This window comes from Mandrillus leucophaeus, unplaced genomic scaffold, assembly GCF_000951045.1.
Source record: "Mandrillus leucophaeus isolate KB7577 unplaced genomic scaffold, Mleu.le_1.0 Scaffold5, whole genome shotgun sequence".
Classification (NCBI taxonomy): domain Eukaryota; kingdom Metazoa; phylum Chordata; class Mammalia; order Primates; family Cercopithecidae; genus Mandrillus; species Mandrillus leucophaeus.
In genome coordinates, this window is record NW_012105364.1 from 10,405,153 (window position 1) to 10,428,727 (window position 23,575).

Sequence of the window (23,575 nt, forward strand, 5' to 3'; positions counted from 1 at the left end):
AAAAAAAAAAGAAAATGAGAAGGGAATCAAAGCAGGTCATTGCAAAAAAATGAAACACAAAGGAAGATAGCAAGAGAAGAAAATAGGGAATTAAGTGTCACAAGACAGATAGAAAACAATGAATTAAATGGCAATCGTAAGACCTTTCTAATCAATAACTAGTATTATTATAAATGAACTAAATTCCCTACTAAAAAAATCATAGAGTAGTTGAGTGCATTAAAAAAAACAAGATACAACTATATGCTTTCTACAAAAACTCACTTTAGATTTAAGGACACACATAGGCTAAGTCAAAGTGAAGTAATGAAGAAAGATATTTCTTGCAAATGGTAACCGAAAGAAGAGAAGTGGCCATACTTACATCAGACAAAAGAGACTTTAAGTCAAAAACTGTCACAACAGGCAGTTTTGGGATATCATATAATGATGAAAGGGTTAATTCACCAAGAAAATATAACAATTATGTATGCTGCTAACATCAGAGCACTTAATCCATGAAGCAGACATTTCAGAAGTGAAGGGAGAAATAGCAACACAGTTATAGTAGGAGATTTCATTTCACCACTTCTGGTAATGGGGGAGACGGTCCAGACAGAGATCAGTACGGAAATGGAAAACTTGAACAACACTGTAGACCAAATGAACCTGACAGAATATTCTACCCAGCTAGAGCAGAGTATACATTTTTCTCAAGTGCACGTGGAACATTCTCCAGCATAGATAGCTTGTTAGGTCACAAAACAAGTGAATAAATTTAAGATAGCTAGTATCTTTTCTGACTTCAGTAAAATCAGACTAGAAGTCAATAGCAGGAGGAAAATAGTAAAATTTCGAAATGTGTGGATATTAAACAGTAAACTCTTAAACAATCAGTGAGCCAAAGAGGAAGTCAAAAAGGAAATTAGAAAATATCTTGAGACGGAAGTGAAAATACAGCATACCAAACGTATGTGGTGTGGCAAAAGCAGTTTTAACAGGGAGATTTATAGCAAAAAGTATATATATTTAAGAAGCAGAAAGATCCCAAACAAGTTTACACCTCAAGGAACTGGAAAAAGAAGAACAAACTGAACCCAAAATGAGAAGTAGGGCGAAAATAATAACGATCAAAACAGAAGTAAATGGAATAGAGAATAGTAACAATAGAGAAAATAATCAGTGAAACTCAGTTAATTTTTTTTGAAAAGATACGTAGAACTGGCAGACTTTTGCTTAGACTAAGAAGAAAATGAGAAGACTTAAATCAGAAATGAGAGTACTTTATAGCTGATGCCACAGAAATACAAATCTTAAGGGACTACTATGAAAATTTATATGCCAACAAATTGGATAACCTAGAAGAAATAGATGATTTTCTAGAAACATAAAATCTGCCAAAATTGAGTCATGAAAAAATAAAAAACAAATGAACAGACCTGTACCTAGTAATGAGATTAAATCAGTAATCCAAACACCTCCCAAAATAGAGAAAAGTTGAGGACCAGATAGCTTTACTAAGTAATCCTACCAAACATTTAAAGAAGAATTAATGCCAATCCTTTAAAACTCTTCCAGAAAAATTGAAGAGAATGAAATACCTCCAAACCCACTTTATAAGACTGACTTTACCATAATAACAAAACCAAAGACTACAAAAATAGATGCAGAAATCCTCAGTAATATACTAGGTAACCACATTTAACAGCACATTAAAAGGATCATACACTATGACCAAGTTAAATATATCACTGTGTTGCAAGGATATTTCAACATAGAAAGCTAGTCAATGTGATACCTTAAGAAATGCAGGATAAAAATCACATGATTAGACAAGATGGCCAATTAGAGGTAGCTAGGAAGGTATCTTCCTGCGGAGGGAAACCAAAATGTTCAGTAAACCAGATTTTTGAAGAGAAAACAAGAGTTTCTCTTATTGCATAGAGAGGCAATGCAGACACCAAGACTGAAGGGGAAGGAAGCTGGGAATTCTGTGCGTGGTTACCATGTGCCAAGGCTAGTTTCTGGCTTTGAACGGCTCTTAGAAAAGGGCAGAGTGAAGGGATGGCAGGGCAGCCCACTCTTGCCATTGACCTCTGGGATCCTAGCTACAAGAAATCTCACCATCTCCATGGACATTTGAACTCAGAGGGCAGGGGAATCTACCTGGAAAGTAGGCAGAGATAGAGCTGCAGCCTGTGTATATGTAGCTCAGGAGCTTTTGCATATAGGACAGCTACAGTAGAATGTCACCATTGGTGTCCATGCCCAAAGGCTCTTCATCTTTTTCCAAGTAGCTCTAACCCAAGCTGACTGCTGGGCCAAGAGAGTAGGGTTGACCTCCCCATGGGACTGGAACATGTCTGTTCTTTAGGTCTGCCAGCCCTTCCCAAGGTCCCTGCCTGGCTGCTCCTGCAGGATCATGTATGCAGCACAGCCCCCATTACACAGCCTGGGTGATTTGCTGGTGACCCAGCCTGAATACTTTACTGGTGATCTGGGAGCACTTTGAATCCCCCAGCACAGATGGTACCTGATCCTGAAGGGCCAGAGGATGGAGCTGCAGACTGGTCCCAATGCCCCAGGGCTGCAATGTGCAGCTTGGCAGTGCTAACCTGATATCTGTAGCTGGTATGTGAGTGAGGGAGGAGCCCTTACTCTCAAAACACTGAGAAAGGTGATGAGTTCATGGGGCCAGTGCAGAAGTGGAGCATCCCTTCCAACACAGGTGGTCTGGGAAGGGAGTGGTCTGTCTCCCAGCTGTGCCCTATGCCCAAGGAAGAAAGACCCATGACCCAGAATACCTAACAAAGGAGACATGGGCACAGTGCTAGTGATTGGTGGGGGCTCTCCTCAGGCCCAGGACTGGTGGGGGCTCCCCTCAGGCCCAAGAGCAGACTTGGTGAAGGGGTCATCCCTCTTCCTTCTCAACATAGACCAGTACTGTGAACTCACTGAAATACAAAGGCAGCGTAGCTGAATAAGAGGCTGTATGCTGTTACTTTTAAGCACCATGTATTGGGTTCCATCCCAAATTGCAAGACCAAAAATATTTTTCCAGCATATGTTGCCTATGAAATCCAGGACAAGAATCAAATAAAGATCCTATACAGAGTCTTGGTCCTCTAAAATAACCCAGAAATGAAGCCAGTTGGATATACTCTGCTCAAGCCACAGTTACAGATACACAAGCTCTTTCAGTTAAGAACCAGTGCAAGAACTCTGACAATCAAAAAGCCAGAGTGTCTTCATACCTCCAGGGAGCCTACTAGCTCCCCAGCAATAGTTCGTAGCCAGATTGAAATGGCTGAAATGACAGGCATAAAATTCAAAATCTGGATGGCAAGGAAGCTCATCAAGACTCAAAGAAAGTTGAAACCCAACCCAAGAAATCTAAGTGATTCAGTATAATGATACAAGACCTGAAAGACGAAACAGTCATTTTAAGAAAGAACCAAACTGAACTTCCTGACATTGAAACATTTACAAGACTTTCGTGATAGAGTCAGAAGCATTGACAGTATATTAGACCAAGATATGGAAAGAATCTCAGATCTCAAAGACCAGTTCTTCCAAACAGCTCAGTCAGGCAAAAATAAATAAAACAGGATTTTTTTTTTTAAGTGAATAAAACCTCTGAGAAATAGATGTGTATTTGAAGAGACCAAACCTACAATTTACTGGCATTCCTGAAAGAGAAGGAGAGATAGTAAACAACTTGGAAAACATTTGAGGATATAGTCTGAAAATTTCCCAATCTCACTAAAGAGGCTGACATGAAAATTCAAGAAATACAGAACAACCCTGGTGATACTATGTAAGACAACCATCCCCAAGGTCAATGTGAAAGAAAAAAATCTTACAGGCAGTTGGAAAGAAGGGTCAGGTCATTTACAAAGAGAATCCCATCAAGATGACAGGGGAACTCTGAGCAGAAACCTTAGAGGCTGGAAGAAGTTTGGGGTCTATTTTCAGTATCCTTAAAAGAAATTTCAGTTAGGAATTTCGTATTCCACTAAATTAAGCTTCATAAGTGAAGGAGAAATGAAATTCCTCCATCAGACAAGCAAATGGGAATTTGTTACAGCCAGACCAGCCTTAACAGAGATCCTTAAGGGAGTGCTAAACATGGAAACGAAAGTATACCTGCTATCATAAAAATACACTGAAGCACGTAGCACAGAGACACTATAATGCAAATGCACACTCAAGTCTACAAAACGGCCATCTAACAGCATGATGACAGATTCAAAATCTCATGTATTAGTACTAATCTTGAATTTAAACAGTCTGAATGCCCCCACTTAAAAGGCACTGAGGGGCAAGCTGGATAAAAACACAAGACCCAACTGTCTCCTGCCCTCAGGAGACCCATCTCACATGTAACATCACCCACAGGTTCAGTGAAAAAGATTGGATAAATGCGTACCATGCAACAGAAACAAAAAGACAGGAGTCTCTTATGTCAGATATAACAGACTTTAAACAAGCAACAATTTAAGAGGGACAAAGATGGCCACTACAAAATGATAAAAGTGTTCAATTTAAGAAGACGTAGCTATCCTAATGTATATGCACCCAACGTTGGAGCACTCAGATTCATAAAACAAGTTCTTTACCTAAGAAAAGACATAGACAGCAACACGATGACAATGGGAGAGAGACTTTAGCACCCTACTGACAGTGTTAGATATCTAGGCAGAAAACTAACAAATTCTGGAAGTAAACTCGACACTAGATCATTTGGACCTAGTGGACATCTATAAAATACTCCACCAAACAACCACAGAATACACATTCTTTCCATCTGCACTTGGAACATATTATAAGATCAGCTGCATGCTTGGTTATGAAGTAAGTCTGGATAAATGATAAATTCAGAAAAGTCAATCATACCAAGCACACTCTTGGACCATAGTGCAATAAAAGTAGAAATCAATGTCAAGGAGAGCTCGCAAAACTACACAAAAACATGGGAATTTAAAAACTTAATCCTGCATAACTCTCAGGTGAACAACGAAATTAAGGCAGAAAACAGAAACTTTGAAATTAATTAAAATTAAACAAGAAGAACTTGTTTTATGAATCTGAGTGCTTTCCGTATGCTCTAATAGTCCCATGTCTGTCGTTCCCGTCTTTACGTCTATGAGTACTCAAGGTTTAGTTCCTACTTGTAAGTGAGCGCGAGAGTTATTTGGCTTTCTGTTTCTGTGTTAATTCTCCTAAGATAATAGCTTCCATCTGCACCCCTGCTGTTGCAAAGGACATGATTTTATTCCTTTTTATGACTGCGTGGTGTTAGATGGTGTGTATGTACATCATATTCTTTAACCCACCATTGATGGCGCCTGGGTTGATTCCATGTCTTTGCTATTGTGAATTAGTGCTGTGATGAAATATGAATGTGGGTTTTTTTTGATAGAACAATTAATTTTCCTTTGAGTATATACCCAGTAATGAAATTACTGAGTCTAATGGTAGCTCTGTTTTAAGTTCTTTGAGAAATTTTCAAACTCCCAACAGTGTATATAAGCATTTCCTTTGCTCCATAGCCTCCCTCACCAGCATGTGTTATTTTTTTACTTTTTTTACAGCCATTCTGACTGATATGAGATGGTGTCTCGTTGTGGTTTCCTTTTGAATTTTTCTGATGATAGTGATGATAAACATTTTTTCATGTTTGTCTTCTTTCGAGAAGTGTCTGTTCATGTGCTTTGCCCACTTTTTAATGTTATCTGCCTTTTGCTTGTTGATTTAACTCCCTTATAGATTCTGGATAGCAGACGTTTGTCAGATGCACAGTTTCTAAATATTTCCTCACATTCTGTAGGCTGTATAGTTACTCCGTTGATAGTATCTTTTGCATGCAGCTCATTAGTTTAGTTTGTTCTCATTTGTCAATTTTTGTTTTTGTTACAGTTGCTTTTGGGGACGTAGCCAAAAATTATTTGCCAAGGCCAATGTTGAGAAGGGTATTTCCTAGGTTTTCTTCTAGGATTTTTACAATTTTAGGTCTTATATTTAAATACTTAATCCATCTTGAGTTAATGTTTGTATATGGTGAAAGGTAGGGCTCCAGTTTCATTCTTCTGCACATGGCTAGTCGGTTGTCCCAGCACACTTTATTTAATAGGGAGTCCTTTTCCCACTGCATTTGACAACTTTATTGAAGATCTGATGGTGGTTGTGTTAGACCCCATGATCAAAACACCTCCCACCATGCCCCACCTCCAGCATTGGAGATTACAATTCAACATGAGATTTGGTCAGGAACAAATATCAAAACTGTATCAGTTGTAGGTGTATGGCTTTCTTTCTGAGTTTTCTATTCTGTTCCACCTGTCTATGTGTCTGTTTCTGTACCACCAGTACCAGGCTGTTTTGGTTATTGCAGCTTTCCAGTATAGTTTGAAGTCAGCTACTGTGATGCTTCCAGCTTTGTTCTTGTTGCTTCAGGTTGCTTTGGCTATTTGGGCTCTTTTTTGATTCCATATGAATTTCAGAGTTTTTTTTTTTCTAATTGTGTGAAGAATGACATTGGTAGTTTGATAGGAATAGTGTTCAATCTGTAAAGTGCTTTGGACAGTATTTTAACAATATTGATTCTTCTTATCCATGAGTATGAAATGTTTTTTCCATTTGTTTGTGTCATCTGTAATTTCTTTCAGTAGTGTTTTGTAATTTCCATTGTAGATATCTTTCATCCCCTTGCTTAACTTTATTCCTAGGTATTTTATACATTTTGTGGCTATTGTTAATATAATTGTATTCTTGATATGGCTGTCAACTTGGACATTATTGGTGTATAGAAATGTTACTAATTTTTGTACATTGACTTGGTAACTTGAAACTTTATTAAAGTTGTTTGTAAGTTCTGAGAGCCTTTGGGCAAAGACTATGGGGTTTTCTAGCTATAGGATCATATCATCTGCAAAAAGATAGTTTGACTTCCTCTCTTCCTATTTGGATGCCTTTTTTTTTTCTTTCTCTTGCCTGATTGGTCTGGCTAGGAGTTCAGTACTATGTTGAATAGGAGTGGTGAAAGTCGGCATCCTTGTCTTGTTCTGTTCTCAAGAATAATACTTCCAGCTTTTGGTGGTTCAGCGTAACGCTGCCTGTGGGTTTGTCATAGATGGTTCTTGCTATTATATTTGGAAGTATATTCCTCTGATGCTTAGTCTGTTGAGGATTTTTATCATGAAGGGATGTTGCACTTTCTAACTTCTTGATGAAGGCATTTAGTGTTATAAACTTTCCTGTTAATATGCTTTAGCTCCACCTCAAAGATTTCAGTACACCTGTCAACCAAGTAGTATATGCTGTACCAAATATATAGCCTTTTATCCCTCACCCTCCTCCGAACCTTGCCCCCACACTGAGTCCCCAAAGTCCATCATATCTTTCTTATCTCTTTGCATCCGCATAGCATAGCTTTCACTTACAATTGAGGACATATGATATTTTGTTTTTCCAATCCTGAGTTACTTCACTTAGAATAATGTCTTCTGGCTCCATCCAAGTTGCTGCAAAAGATATTATTTCGTTCCTTTTTATGGCTGAGTAGTATTCCATGGTGTATATATACTACATTTTCTTTATCCACTCGTTGATTGATGGGCACTTAGGTTGGTTCCATGTTTTTGCAGTTGTGAACGTGCTGCTATAAACATGCATGTGCATGTGTCTTCATATAATGACTTCTTTTCCTTTGAGTAAATACCCAGTAGTGGGATTACTGGATTGAATGGTAGTTCTAGTTTTAGTTCTTTAAGGAGGCTCCATGCTGTTTTTTATAGTGGTTTTACTACTTTACATTAAAAAATGTATGCACCTTGATGAAAAATACAGTATTGCTAAAAAATGCTAAGGATAAGTTGAGCCTTCAGTGAGTTATCATCGTTTTGCTGGTGGAGATGATAGACTGATTGGTCAGGATGGTGTTTTCTGAAGACTAGTGTGGCTGTAACAGTTTATTAAAATAAGACAGTACTGAATTTTCTCATCTCAATTGACTCTTCCTTTTAGAAAAGATTCCTTTGTAACATGAGATGCTGTTTGATAGCATTTTATTCACAGTAGAACTTCTTTCAAAATTTCAGTCAGTTCTCTTCAACCCTGAGAGTTCTCTTCAACTAAGTTTATGGAATATTCTAAATCTTTTATTGTCATTTCAAAAATATTCATAAAATCTTTACCAGGAATAGATTACTTCTTAAGAAACTACTTTCTTCCCTCATCCATAAGAAGCAACTCTTAATCTGTTGAAGTTTTATTATGAGATTGCATCAGTTCAGTTACACTTTCAGGCTCCATTTCTCATTCTAGTTTTCTTACTGTTTCCACCACATCTGCAGTGACTTAACTCCACCAAAGTCTTGAACCCATCAAAGTCATCTGTGAGGGTTGGAATTAACTTTTTCCAAACCCCTGTTGATGTTGGATTTTGACCTCACACGAATCAGGAATGTTCTTGATGTCATCTAGAATAAATATTTTCCAGGTTTTTATTTTACTTTGCCCTAGTCCATCAGAAGGATCTCTATCTATGGTGGGTATAGCCTTATGAAAGGTATTTCTTTTAAATAATGACACTTAAAAGTAAAAATTATTCCTTGGTTTGTGGGCTGCATAATGGATATTGTATTAGCAGGCATGAAAATAACATTAATCTTTAACATCTCCATCAGAGCTCTTGTTTGACTAGGTGCACTGTCAATGAGCAGTCATATTTTGAAAATAATCTTTTTTGCTGAGCAGTACGTCTCAACATTGGGCTTAAAATATTCAGGAAGCCATGCGGTAAGCAATGCCATGCAGGCTTTGTTGTTTCATTAAAGAGCGCAGGCACAGTTGGTTTTGCCTAATTTTGAAAGGCCCTAGGATTTTGAAAATAAGTGAATATTGGCTTCAACTAAAAGTCACCAACTGCATTAGACCCTCACAAGAGAGTGAACCTGTTTTTCGAAGCTTTGAAGGCAGGCACATTGACTTCTCCATAGCTATGAAGGTCCTAGATGGCACCTTGTTCCAAGAGAAGACTATTTTGTTTACATTGAAAATGTTTTGGTTTGTGTAGCCACCTTCGTTGATGATCTTAGTTAGGTCTTCTGGATAACTTGCTCCAGCTTCTTCATCAGCACTTGCTACTTGCTGCTTCACCTTGTACTTTATGTTATGAAGATGTCTTCTTTTCTGAAATGCCGTGAACCAATGTGATAGCTTCAGATACATCTTCTCTAGCCTCCCCACCTCTGTTGCCCTTTAAAGAACTAAAGAGAGTTAGGACCTCATTCTACTTTAGGCTTTGGCTTAAGGGAATGTTGTACTGGTTTGATCATCTATGCAGACGACTAAAATTTTCTCTGTATCAGCTATGTGGCTCTTTGACTTTCTTCTCATTCATGTGTTCACTAAAGTAACACCTTTAATTTCCTTCAGAAACTTTTTCTTTGTATTCACAACTTGGCTAACTGTTTGGGCACAAGAGTCCTACTTTCAGTGTATCTCAGCTTTAGATATATGCCTTCCTAAGCTTCATCATTTGTAACTTTTGATTTAAAGTGAGAGATATGTGACACTCACTTGAACACTTATAGGCCATTATAGGGTTATCACATCATCTAATTTCAATATTGTTGTGTTTCAGAGAATAAGGAGGCCTCAGGAGACGGAGAGAGGGGAATGACAGATTGATGGGGGAGTTAGAATACACATGTTTATTGGTTAAGTACACTGTATTATATGGTTGTGATTTGTGGTACCCCAAAACAATTACAGTAGTAATGCCAAAGATCACTGATCACAGTTCACCATAACAGATACAATGAAAATGGGAAAGTTTGAAGTATTGTGAGAATTACCAAAATATAACATAGATGCACATACTGTTGCAAAAATGGTGACAATAGACTTGCTCAATGCAGAGTTGCCACAAACCTTTAATTTGTAAAATTGCAGTATTACAAAGTACAATAAAATTAAGTACAATTACATGAGGTATGCCTTTATTAATGTGGCCATACTACTCAGTCATTGAGATTCAGTGTATTCCCTATCAGAATCCAAGTAGCATTTTTTATAGAAAAACAAAAATCAATCTTAAAATTCATATGGAAACACAGAGGATCCTGAATAGCCAAAAGAATCCTGAGAAAGATCAAACCTGGAGGCTTCTCTCTTTCTAATTTCAAAATATGTTAAAAAGTAACAGTATTGAGACAATATGGTACTGCCATGAAGCCAGACATACTGATAAATGAAATTGAATGGAGAGCCTAGAAATTAGCCCACACATTTATTATGGTCAACTGATTTTCGACAGGGGTGCACGAATATATAATGGGGAAAGTGCAGTCTCTTCACGAAATGAGGTTGGGGAAACTGTATATCCACATGCAAAGAATGAAATTGGATCCTTAGATCATACACAAAAAAATCAACTCAACGTGGATTAAAGACTTAAGAGTATGACCTGAAACTGAATGTTCTAGAATAAGATATAGGGGAAAGGTTTCTTGGCATTGGCCCTGGCCATGATTTTATGTAAATATATACATATATATGAACTGATACAGAGATATGTATATATTTGGATAGTTTTAGAAGTAAAGTAAAAATATATAACCTGTTAATTGCTTTATGATAATGTAAGGTTTTAACATGTAAATGAAAACATCAAAAGCCATGAATTTCAGTTTATCATGAGGTAATAAAATGAACAGAAACACACACTTCACCTGTGTTTAATTTAGTTTTACTAAATTTAACATTGATTTTTGTATTTCATCTATTCTAAAACACCATTATCTGTAAAAGACTTTGTCATTTTATATATCATTAATAAGGGAGGGCTGGTCGCGGTGGCTCACGCCTGTAATCCCAGCATTTTGGGAGGCCGAGGCGGGCGGATCACAAGATCAGGAGATCGAGACCACGGTGAAAGCCCGTCTCTACTAAAAATACAAAAAATTAGCTGGGCGCGGTGGCGGGCGCCTGTAGTCCCAGCTACTCAGGAGGCTGAGGCGGGAGAATGGCGTGATCCCGGGAGGCGGAGCTTGCAGTGAGCCGAGATCACGCCACTGCACTCCAGCCAGGGGGACAGAGCAAGATTCCGTCTCAAAAAAAAAAAAAAAAAAAAAAAAGAAGGGAAAATGCTGCTAATTAAACTATGCTTAACTGTCAATATTAAGATATAGCCATATTTCAGAGATGGTAAATAGTGAAACAGGGATGTTAATGAAATGTTGACTTTATCTGCTGCATGCCAGGAGTTGCATGTTGAAAACACAAAGATGTTCTCATTGACTTCATATTAGAAAACCATTTTTAAATAAAGATACATATATACAGATTTTATTGTTGAGAAATAAACTAGGAATCTACTCTTTGGTCAGGTAAATGGGGGAAAATCTTTTTCTTGTGGTCAGCATATTTTATTAATGTATAATATAAAAATAAAACTAGTCTGTGTGTAAATGAACGTTGTGAAGACTATTAAATACAAAGATAAGTTTTAAATAGACCTCATAATAAGCCTGAAGACTGCAAAGAATGTTTTGTGGAAAATCATTTTAATATCTGTTGTTTTAGAGGGAAAGGGGAGCATTAAAGGTGAAGTAGAGAAATTTGTGCTTAAATACATATTTCTCAAATATTCTCATTTCAGTTTATTCCCAAAGTCTTCGTTTCCCCACCCCATCATACTGTTCAACATAAACTCACATACTTTTCCCTTAGTAGTTTCCTCTCCCCATCAGTTTTCTTCAAATCCTACGTGTGCTGCCCTTTCTGGGAGTTAGCTGTAAAGATGTAATCACTATGATCCTCTTTGAATTTAAAGTTTTACCTAATTGAAGTTAATTGGCCCATCAAACTTAGGAATAAGCTACATTGTTGCTAATAATGTCTATCTAACTTGATAGAAGATATAATTTAAAAAGTTTTTTTAACAAATTGATCTGCAAATACATCATTTTAAAAACAACTTAAAATATGATAATATAGACTAAAATGATAGCTGTCTTAAAACATTGATGACAACATTAATTTTCAGTTGTTATTACAAAAATCATGTATTGTCATGATGTTATTAAATCTTGCATATAAAATGAAAGCCATGGGGAACAAGAATATGTATTATATTTGCATTTGTATCTTATATCTCTATCAGATATGTTTACTTCAATCACTGCAGTCCCTTAGTAAAAAATTCATGACCAGTAATGAGCCATCTGTTATTGCAGAGATAATATGTTTATTTCTTCTAAGATACTAAATTAAAATGAATGTCATCAATTTTATCTGAACCTAGTCATGGAAGCTTTTAAATCAATCTTAAGACATAGCAAGATGTTTTGACTACTAGCCAGACAATAAAGTTTTAAAACTCTCTCTCTCATAACTTTAGTTAGTTATGTTAGACAATAGCACTGATATTTGTGTTCAAGAAAGGATCACCTTCATTAGTATTACCACAGAGAAGTACGAGAATAGATGTATAGGAACAGTCCACAGCTGTGCCTTTTAAGATATTACCTAAAGCAGTATTTTTTCACAAATACAGGGCTACAATCTAAATAACATCCAGATGTACATAACTAGTTATGTGGTGGAAAATTACCTTTATGCAATTCAAATTTAGGTAGATGGAAAAAATGTATTCTGTTATATATCATTAGCTAGAATTTTTCATTAAAATTCATCTTATAAATGTTAAATTCAGTGCGATAGAAGCAATTAGCAATTTGGCATCTTTACTCCTTGACAGAAATTTTTCTTGAAAACTTTGCTCTTATGCTGAATAAAGATTACATATGACCTGTAGCATACTGTCTTATTTCTGGTAGAAATCTTATTCTGGTAGAAATGCTTCTATTCCTAAGCTTTATATTCACTCTTGGAGTAAAGTTTTTATTTTTACATAGAGTCTTATCAGTCCTGTTGTTAAAAGAACATATAATGCTATGGATACTAACATTCCTATTCAGTTTTGATAAGATTAATGATGAAAACTGAGAAAGAATTCCTCAAGTATTACATAATCAACATATATTGAAATGTCCTTTTATCATCAAAATTTATTTTATATTATTTTATTTTTTAAGACAGGGTCTTGCTCTGTTGACTAGGCTGCAGTGCACTGTCGAGATCATAGCTCACCTCAGTCTCAACTCCTGGGCTCAAGCAATCCTCCCACTTCAGCCTCCCTAGTAGCTGGAACTAGCAGCATATGCCACCATGCCCAACTAATTAAAAAACATTTTTTTTTTTTGGTAGAGATGGAGGTCTCGCATTGTTGTCCAGGCTGGCCTAAAATTCCTGGCCTCAAGCAATCTTTCTGCCTCAGCCTCCCAAAGTGCTGGGATTACAAGTGTGAGACGCCACACCAAGCCCAAAATTGATTTTGATAATGACTCATCAGTGATACATACTATGCTTCTTTCATATAGGAAAACAAAGTCACTGCCTTCTTTAAGACTACAGATTTTATAGCAATAATTTTCTCTGAAAGCCTTACATATTCTTTTGCTTTGGGAGCTAGCTAGATAGTATTAGGTATGCAGTTTTTGCCATGGACACATACCATTAATCATATTTTCTTAGATAACACATGTAAGGGAATTAAATTTTAGCTGTATTTCAGATTTTTAGAAATAGCTAACTATGTTTTAAGCTTGAGATACATTTACTCCATTTTTATTATCTGCTCTTACAAAATAAAATAAATTTATTCAGACCATAAAACATTTCCAGGCTTGTTAATAGTATATGGCTCATCCTTGCTTGATCAATATACCATAATTCCTACTCACAATGTGAGCAAATAGGAAAAATAGAAGGAAATTTGTTTGTGCTTAATTTCCTAATATTTGAATTTAGAGGAAGGGAGAGACAAAATATTTATTGTTCGCCTCTCCTTTTTGTTCTTTCCTCAAATTTTGAGTCCCTTCTTTCTTTTATTCGCTAGAGATCTCTCAGCCTTTTTGTGCCACATAATGCGGTACATCACCTGTGGGCTCACTACCTTACCTCAGGAATGGTCTGTGTCCAAAATTATTTATTGTTTTTCTTACCCTACCTCCCATTGAAACTCATTTTAGAAAAGTAGTTTGATTAGCAATCTTGGATGTTACGGTGTTACTAGAAGCAGATCTTTCTCTCTTCCTGTTCACTGTCTTACAAGGACACCTTCTGTTTTAGCTACTTACTGAGCAGTATAATCACATTTCTCAGAGTAGCGTCCAAAACATTAGATTCGGAGAGCCGCTGTCAGTTTTGTTTGCTTTTAGTTTTTGGGATAGGATGCTAGGATATAGAGCCCTAACATTTTTTTCTTTTCCTATTCTATAAAAACATCCCAGCTAACTCTAGAATGCTGTTTTTTGTTATGTAATATTGATTATTTTCACATCTGAGAAGGACATGTCATTTACACGTAGTGTCATGTAGCATAATTGTTTTAATATTTTGGTTTTGTATTCACAATATTGGTTGCATATTAAATGAATATATATTTTGCCTTTTAATTTTTTAAAGTATAACAATGTACTTCCACATATCTGGAACTGATATAGTTGAAAATGTCAACTATATATTATTGATATGCATATTGATGTTAATGTATTAATTACTGAGTAATTAATGACTCATTGTTACTTCAGAAGACCCAGGAGCCTTCTGATTTATCAAAGAGAGATTAAAGAATCTGGTATGATGTAAAATTTTATGTGATAATTATTTAATATATTTTTAAATTGTTTTAAATTGAAAAGGCACCTTTGGTGTCTTAAAACAAAAAAGCCTTTTGCAGTCATACACATGTGATGAAAAGATACAGAACCTATCCTAGAAAAATATACAACCCATACACGTATACAGACTTATGCATATATCTATGGTTCATGCTTCTCCCACTTTGAGCTCCATGTTGTGAACTCATGACCTGTGATATGTTCATATTCACTTATCTGAATATTTAGATAATATTAAAACCATAAGGTTGTCCTCTTCATTTAATATATGGCACATAAAATAAATAAATATGTAGTTTTATATTTTGGTTCACTCATTTGTTTGTTCAACAAACTGATTATTTATTTTCTATATGCCAGATAATATGACATGGGAAATTCAAAGGTGTATATGTCATTGTTTCTGACAAGGGATTAAATTTTGTGAAGACAGATTAATGAATAATAATTACAATATAATTATAACTATTATATAAACTTTGTTTCAGTCTTTCCCCAATTGGTAAAACTCTACTTTTCCATTTTTTGGCTATGTAAGATAGAATCTTCATTTGTGAAGGATACCATGCTTTTTGAATATATATTTTCAAATTGAATGATGACTTATCTATTATAATGAATGGAGTTGGTGGATCAGACAGACAATGAGTTTTCCATTTCTCAGGAGCCAAAAAAGAAAGTATTATGGTATGTCTAGGTGAGTGAGGGGAGACTCTTCCCAGGTGCTTAACTGCCTTTCAGAAATGGACTCATGCAGGTCATGGCGGGTCATCACTTACCTCTTCAAAGATTTTGGTAGTTGAGACAAGCCTCTCCTCTTCAGCTTACTCATACTATTTTCCAGCTATTCTATCAATTTTCATCTAAAGAATGGAGATGGAGAAAAGACACTTTCCTCTCCCTATCACTTCACTTTGTATTTATTTTTTTGCTCTTTCTCATTTACAGGAATGACTTTTTTGATGAAGCTTCAGGCTTCCATCTGACTTTTATGAGACTACCACCAGCCTTTTGTCTTTCATGACCTTTTCCTCAAATTATTAGCATACTAATTTAGAGAATTATCCCTGTCTTCGTTAGTTTACAGTTTGAATTGTTTTAACGAATCATAAAATTTAGTACTTTTTTTAATTCTTAAAACTTGTGGTACAGTCTTTTATTCATTCAATTAAAAGACTTTTTCCCTAGTCTTATGTATAGTGTAAAACATAGAAGTAAAACTCCACCAGAATAACGTTTATGAATGCTTGCAATGTCTAACATCTATCTAATCTGTGTCACTGTATGTATCATAATATTTATTATATCATAACATATATTCTTTCTTTTTTTTCATCTTCCATGCTGTCATGCTCTTGCAATAGAATAAAAGCACAAGGGGAAATTATGTAAGCTCACACCAGAGAAATAGAGCGCTCTTATTTTTGTATTGTACAGTAAGTTTCCTTGTAAAAGAAGTAAGATGACAGCACATAATGTAGCTCGATTCAGTAATTTGCCTTCATAGGTATTACTTGAATGTTTTAATGATATGCTTTTCTAGCAATGGAATAGTGTTGCCCAAATACTGATTGGTTTAAAAACAGCAGTGTTTTAGTAGATAAAAAAGATGAAGCAACTTTCATGGAGGAACTTTTTGTGGATTGTATAATTTATGCATGCATGCTTCTTTGATTAAAAACCTTGTTTAGATGAACTACCAGCTCTCCCTTATGATAAAACTCTAAGGCAATTTACACTTAATCATACTGAGTAAATTAGGTGAATTACTCAAGATTGCAAAATAGAGAACTTAATTTATCATTTGTTATCTTTTCCAGATTTATATCAAGCTATGTGAAGTATTACCAGAGTGTTAAACTAGTTACTTTGTCAACAGTTTAAATATGAAGTATTACTAAAGCATTAAAGTCAATACTTTATCAGTGGTTTAAAAATATACATTATAGGGACTGTGTACTATTTATTTAAAGTACGAATGCTGATTTATTAAAGGATTTTCTACTCTTTCCTCTCTCCCTGGTAATGTTGACTAACAAGAAGATAGACTTTTAAATTACCTTTAGCTTTGTACCTTCATTTGGGAAAGAGTGAAAAATAAGGCACGGGGAAAATATTTTTATTACTTTGTGAAGTCATTATTGAAGGACATTTTTGTGTGTGTGTTTGGTAAAATACTTCACTTCCTTGGAGCAGTTAAATAAGACATATTTTAGCAGTTTGCATTGTTATTATTTGTTAAAACAAGTAGTGTGGTTCCCTTCATGCCATGAATCTAATGCTAATTGAGGGAACCTGAAAGCTATTTAACATTTCTTTTAGCTTGCTATTTTTTTCCTTATTGTTCTTGAGAGATTATTGAATGGATTTTTTAAATGCCACTTGTTTCCTTAACCTGAATTTTGTTTCCTTTTACAAATATGTACATGTTTAAATTAAACATAAAGTACAGTCATGTGCCACATAACATTTTGATCAACAATGGACTGCATATATGACAGCGGTCTCATAAGATTATAATGGAGCTTATATAGAAACCTGATACATGGCACTGAATATTGGCGCAACAGATCAGTTAGGGGAAATGATGGATGTTTAGTAGCGATGTTGGGACATTGTGTTTTTTCATATGAAAAAATATATATAAATTTAAAAATAAACATCATCTGGGCTTGTGTAAGTACATTCTGATCGCACAACAATGAAATCGCCTAACCACACATCTCTCAGAACATATCCCCATCATTAAGCAATACATGACTGTATATTGAAACAGTATTTTATTTTGCAACTGCTCATTATTTTATAGATAACCTTAGGAGATTCTAAGATCATACTAACGTGTAGTTATGTCATTCCAGAGAGCTTGCATTGTAGCAAGTAGATGATATTTTGAAAGTATTGCTACTGTAAGTGTATCTGAGCCTACAATTCAGTAATTTAATAGAATTGTGTGTGTGTAGCTAAGGCTGCTGCTCTTTTGGACTCAGTCAAGGTCCTCTGTAAAATTGTTTAGGTTTTTGCAGTACTTTTATTTGAGAAAGGAGAGTTTCTAACTTTCACAAAGATTCTGAAAAAGCAAGAGGTGGCCTTGTAAAGATCTCGATAGTGAGTTTGCAGTAATGTTTATCAGAGTGTTACGTAGAGTCTTTTGCAGTCTGTTAGGTGGTCTTTTGGAAAGTTGACGTTTTCATAGAAATATCAAAATGTGAAACGGTTTTCAGTATTTTAAAATTTAGATTAAACCTAAATTTTTACAAAAATCTCAATAGTTTTTTGTAGTTATTACATTCTTCAGTATTACGTAAATGTTACAGGAACTGAGCTTTGTCAGTTCATTTTCGCTAACATTAAACTATGCAAATTAAACATTAAGTTAAACATTAACATTAAATTAAACTATTTACCATTTTTTATGCCTAGTTAAATTCAGTTTTTTTCTTGTATTGGTTTTGTATTCACAATTTACAAAAGTAGATCAATTTGGAGCATTAAGTGAGAGGAGTAATACAGAATTACTGCAGCTTAAAATCCGAATTGGATTTTGTCAGACTAGTGATCTCTTTCCCTTTGTGTTTGTCATGAAATTTTAAGAAACTTCAAACATTCAGAGTATTTGTGTTTTGTGCAAAGTACATTGTGTTTTTTTTTTTTTTAATTGGCAAACCAATCATTTGTTTCACTGTGAAATTGCTTGTGTCACATTTGTGGGGAAAAGGGGGATCAAAACTATACAGGCATTATTCACAGTTCTACTTATAGCGGAAACAGGTTCAAGTGACAATATTGGGACTATCCTTATGAATCCAGCTGTAAAGTTAATAGCCAGTATAGTGCTTGGGGAAACCCTATAAGCTATTACCAAAAGATCCGCTGTGAGAGGGTGTTAGTTGGATGTCACATAACATAAATGATGTGCTGTGTGGAGGAACAGTTGTTGTATTGTGAATTGTGGGATTTGTATTTAGATGAAACCTTTAATGTACATAGTAGGAATTAACTATTACATAGGTGAAGTACAAATATAGGAGAGAAGTGATAGTGATTTTTTTTCTCTTTATCACTAAAATCCTATATTGCTAAAGTATGAATTTTCCCTCTCAGAACACACTACATTATCCCAATTTCTTTACTTTTTAATGTTGCTGTTCAACAGAAAAATATCCCATTGCATTCTTCTTTTTCAAGTATGTCTTAAATAACAGTAGCCCCTACTCGTCCGTTTTAACTTTAGAGTCAACATGTCATTTGCCGTTAACAAAAACCAAACCAAAACAAAAACTAAAGAAAACCAAACTAAGAGGATATCTACACAAATTTCATTGAATGTCTTAATGCCAGTTACTCCACAAACTGGCCTATTATTATTTTTTCCTCGTTTCCAAACCATGGCACAGACAGGCAGATTTTCTTCGTGATTTTCTATACTAGCAGGTGGATTTTTTTCCCGTAGCTTCCATTTTTTAAGATAAATGATTTATGCTGATAGCTCACTTTCAGCTTCTACCTTGCAATAGACCAAGATGTAGTTTCTTTTTTCAGACTTGGTGTATAATTTCCAAAACCCTAGATTTCTAGTAAGAGCCCTTTCAGATGTGTTTTAGCTTTTGAATTTGCCTCCCACCTTGGTTCACCTCCTGGATTATTTGTTTTTATCCTGGGATTAACTTTTGATTTGAGAAATAATTTTTTAAAAGTGTTACCATGTGGTTGTAATTTAACAAACAATTAGTATTTTCAGAAGAAGAGTTTAGATTATGTAAATGTTTTATACTATGGAAAATATCATTCCTTTTAAATTTTTATTCATTTTTTTCTTATTGATTCTCTTTAACTTTAAATAATGTATTTGTCTTTCATTTCTTATTCGTCAACTTTATTCAGTGTTATTGTTTACTTCTTTAGTCTTCTGTCAGGTATACCTTTACTCATCTTTTGTCATAATTATGAGCATTTATATTCTCTTCTGTACCATACATATTTCTTCCATTCTTTGGCTATCTCTATGCTACATTTTAGTTTTCTTCGTATTTGGATGAGCTATTCCTGTATAGTCTTTTATATTTTGTGGGATTTCTAATGCCTTTTCTTTTTTGTTGCTATTGTTATTAATGATAAAACTGTGCCTTCACTATGCCCTCAAGTTTATATAAATATGTAGTTGTCCATGGGATTATTTATTGTTTTAATTTAAATTTTTATTTTAAATTGGCAAACAAATATATATTGTGGGGGACAATGTGATGTGTAGATATGTGTATACATTGTGGAATGATTACATAAAGCTAATTAACATACCCATTACATCACATACTTATTTTTTGTAGTGAGAACATTTAAAATCTCTCAGCAATTTTGAAATATGCAATACATTATTATTAACCATGGTCACCATACTGTGCAAATCTTGAAAATTTATTCCTCCTGTTGAACTGAAAGTTTGTATATCCTTTGGTGAGCATTTCTCCCTGCCCCTTTTTTTGAGACAGAGTTGCTCTGTCACCCAGACTGGAGTTCAGTGGCATGATCTCAGCTTACTGCAATCTCTGCCTCCTGTGTTCAAGTGATTCTCATGCCTTAGCCTCCTAAATAGCTGGGGTTACAGACAGGCACCACCACACCTGGTTAATTTTTTGTATTTTTAGTAGAGACGAGGTTTCACCATATTGGCCAGGCTAGTCTCGAACTCCTGGTCTCAAGTGATTCACCCACCTTGTCCTCCCAAAGTGCTGGGATTACAGGCATGAGCCACCATGCCGGGCCAGCATCTCCCCATTTCTCACCACCCCCGCTCCCTGGCATTGATAATCACTTTCTACTTCTGTAAGTTTGACTATTTTAGATTCCGTGTGTAAATGAAATCATGTGGAAAAAAAGAAGGAAATCCCGTCACTTGAAGCAACATGAAGGAATCTGGAGAACATTATGCTAAGTGATTACTCTTTTATTTTTTTTAATAACCTCTCCTTTCTTATCAGCTCCCTTCCGCTCCAATCTAGAGTAGTAGTTTGCTAGGCCTGCTCTCTAACTATCAATCTGGGAGATCCATTACTATTGTCCGTACTCTGCATTTTCCTATTTTATGTTTTTTCCCATTGTATTGCTGGAGAATTACCTAAGAAAGATACTGTGGAGGTAAAATATTTGATTGGCCAAAATCTGGAAATGTTCTTCATCTGTCTTTATGCTTGATTGATAGTTTTGTCAGGTTTTATAAAGTTGAAGTATCAACATTTTTCCTTAGACTTTGAAGACATTGATTTGTTGTCTTTTTAGTAACCCCAGTCGTGTTGATAGAAAAGTCTGATGTTAATCTACTTCTCAGTCTTACTTTGGTGACTTGTTTTATTCTCTACAGAAATTTTTAGAATTTTAAAAAATATTCGGTGTTCCCAAATTTCACAATTATGTGACTTGGTGTGATCATTTATCCTGTTTGCCTTCAGTGGGCCCTTTTAATTGGAAGACTGCATCATTCACTTCTAGTAAATGCTCTTCCTCTATTCTTGAACACTACTTTTGGGGCTTCTCTTGGTTAGATATTGTACTGCTAAAGTTGATTTTATGGAAGGAGATTGTCAGCTGTTCTTTGGTTCTGACTTTTTTGCCTGGGGTACAGAATTTAACAGAAACAAAGTCTATGTAGAGTAGAACAGTTAATAGAATATTTTTGCATGGCTTTTCTTTTGCTCCTGAATTTTTTACAGAGTATGTATTTGCTGTGGAATGTTCCACAAAAGTGTACAAGTGCTGGAGTTGAGAACGATAGCCCATTCTTGCCACATGAATTTCCTTTAATGTGTATGTTCCAGAAAAATTTACAAAAACAGTCTGTATATTTAAGTAATGCTACATATGTTCAGCACCCTTGAGTTTTGAACCAAATTGCATAAGTGAGGATATAACCTTATTGTGGGGAAGCAGGCTGTTGTAGCATATCCAAATATCCATAAAGAGGATCTCTTTCTCAGAAAGCAGAGTTCAGAAAGCCGAATTCTTTGAGTTTTCTCTCTCACTCATTGTTTTCTCCATTTTCTGTCCTTTTGTCATTCTTTTTCCTTTTCCTTTAAGTTCTAAGAGATAGCATCAGTTTTTTGGCACCTAAGCATAATAGGAAAAACAGTCATTATCTTTTACTATATGGTTCCAATACCTTTTAAAGTTTTTGAATTTTTAAGTCATTTTTCAAATATTATGCAGCAGTGAGAATAAGGAGAAAATAAAGTCATTAAAAATTATAAAAAGGACATAAACATAGCAGAGTCATTTTTCTTTCATAATCCCATATTTTCCTAGTTTTAAAGATAAACAAATGGTTCTAGCTTATTACTGCTTTTGGTTTTTCTTCTTGCACTTGCATCATCAAAATACTTTTGAAAACTTTGTTGACTCAAAAATTTTTTTGGAGAGAGCAGCTGTTTTTGCTCCATAATTACAAAACAGTTTCTATTTTAGATTTGTAAACACCAATTCAAATGATTAAAGATGGATCTTTCATTTTGAGCTCACCTATTCTTTCCACTACCTTTATGTATACACTTGCCTTCTGCATATCCATTTACATGCCATTTTATGTGAATTTTGGTATGCAAATATCATTTAAGATGAAAGAATGCCATCACAAGTCATTTTAGCAAAATGGAATGGTCCTTAGTCATGTCCCAGAATATCGTATGGTGAAATCATTTTAGTTGAATGACTTACTGGATAAGAATACCATATTTCTGTCCGTTTTTAGAAATATTTTGTGTTTTCTCCCTATTTTTAGAAATGTATTTTCATGCATCAATTCTTGAGCTTGAGAAACTTTATATAGGATATCATCTGGAGATAAATAGCCTGAGATTTTACTTATGTGATCAATTTTATCATCATTGGCTAACGCGCTGCTGTTTTTGCATTTAGCTTCTGATTCATCTAATAATGGTTAAATGACTTCCTCCATCAATGTTCTTCTCACTGACCGTGGGCACAAATTTTAAAATTTTGAATTTTTAACTATGTTTAAATAAAGCTAAAGAAGAAACTCAAAAGATGGTGTCTCCAAACTTCTTTTATATCTTGAGTATGAAAACTGAAGAATGATACAATAGTGATTATTTGATTCTTGTATCATCCTTTAGACAATTGCCTCATTTCACATTTTAAAAATCAGTCTTTTTAAACGTGCATAGAAATAATTAATGCATAGTGATGAAATAATTACTCAGATAATGAATATCAATATATTTCAAGATATAGGAAAAAAGATTCCATAATGTATCTCAGATGTATAAAACGGTACGATAAAGCCATATGGTAATTGCAAGTAAGAATGTGTTCTGTGTTTCGAAAAATAAATAAAATTTATCTTTGGTCATTGGAAGACTGCTAACAAAGAAAAAATGGCATGAAGTGTCGCTCCTTACTGATAGTAAGAAATAGTGACAAAGGAAACTTAAAACCTAAAATTAGAGCCAGTGGGTCCTCAAGGGATGAGAATATAATATATTTTTACTCTTTCTGAAAACGTTTATTAAAGTTTTTTCATTTTTAGAGTTTTTTTTTGTTGTTGTTGTTCCAGGTTATTTCACCCTTCTCACAAATTCAGATTTCTCTTTTTCTACCCTCCCTTTCCCTTCCCATTCCTCTCTCTCTTTCCTCCCTTCTTTCTCCCCTTTGCTCTCTCTCTCCTTTTTTTCCCTCCCCCTCACTCCCTTCTCTCGTTTTTCTTCTTAACCCCATTTTCTTTCTGTCTCCCTTTTTTTTTGTGTGAGACAGATCTCACTCTGTCATCTAGGCTGGAGTGCAGTGGTATGATCTCGACTCACTGCAACCTCCACTTCCCAGGAGAGCACCACTACCAC

At 35.0% G+C, this 23,575-nt stretch overlaps 1 protein-coding gene across 5 annotated transcripts in view; it reads left to right on the forward strand.

The window, feature by feature from the left end:
• POT1 (protection of telomeres 1) overlaps nucleotides 1–23,575 on the forward strand; it is a 120,459-nt gene that overhangs the window by 40,908 nt on the left and 55,976 nt on the right. The window lies entirely within an intron of this gene.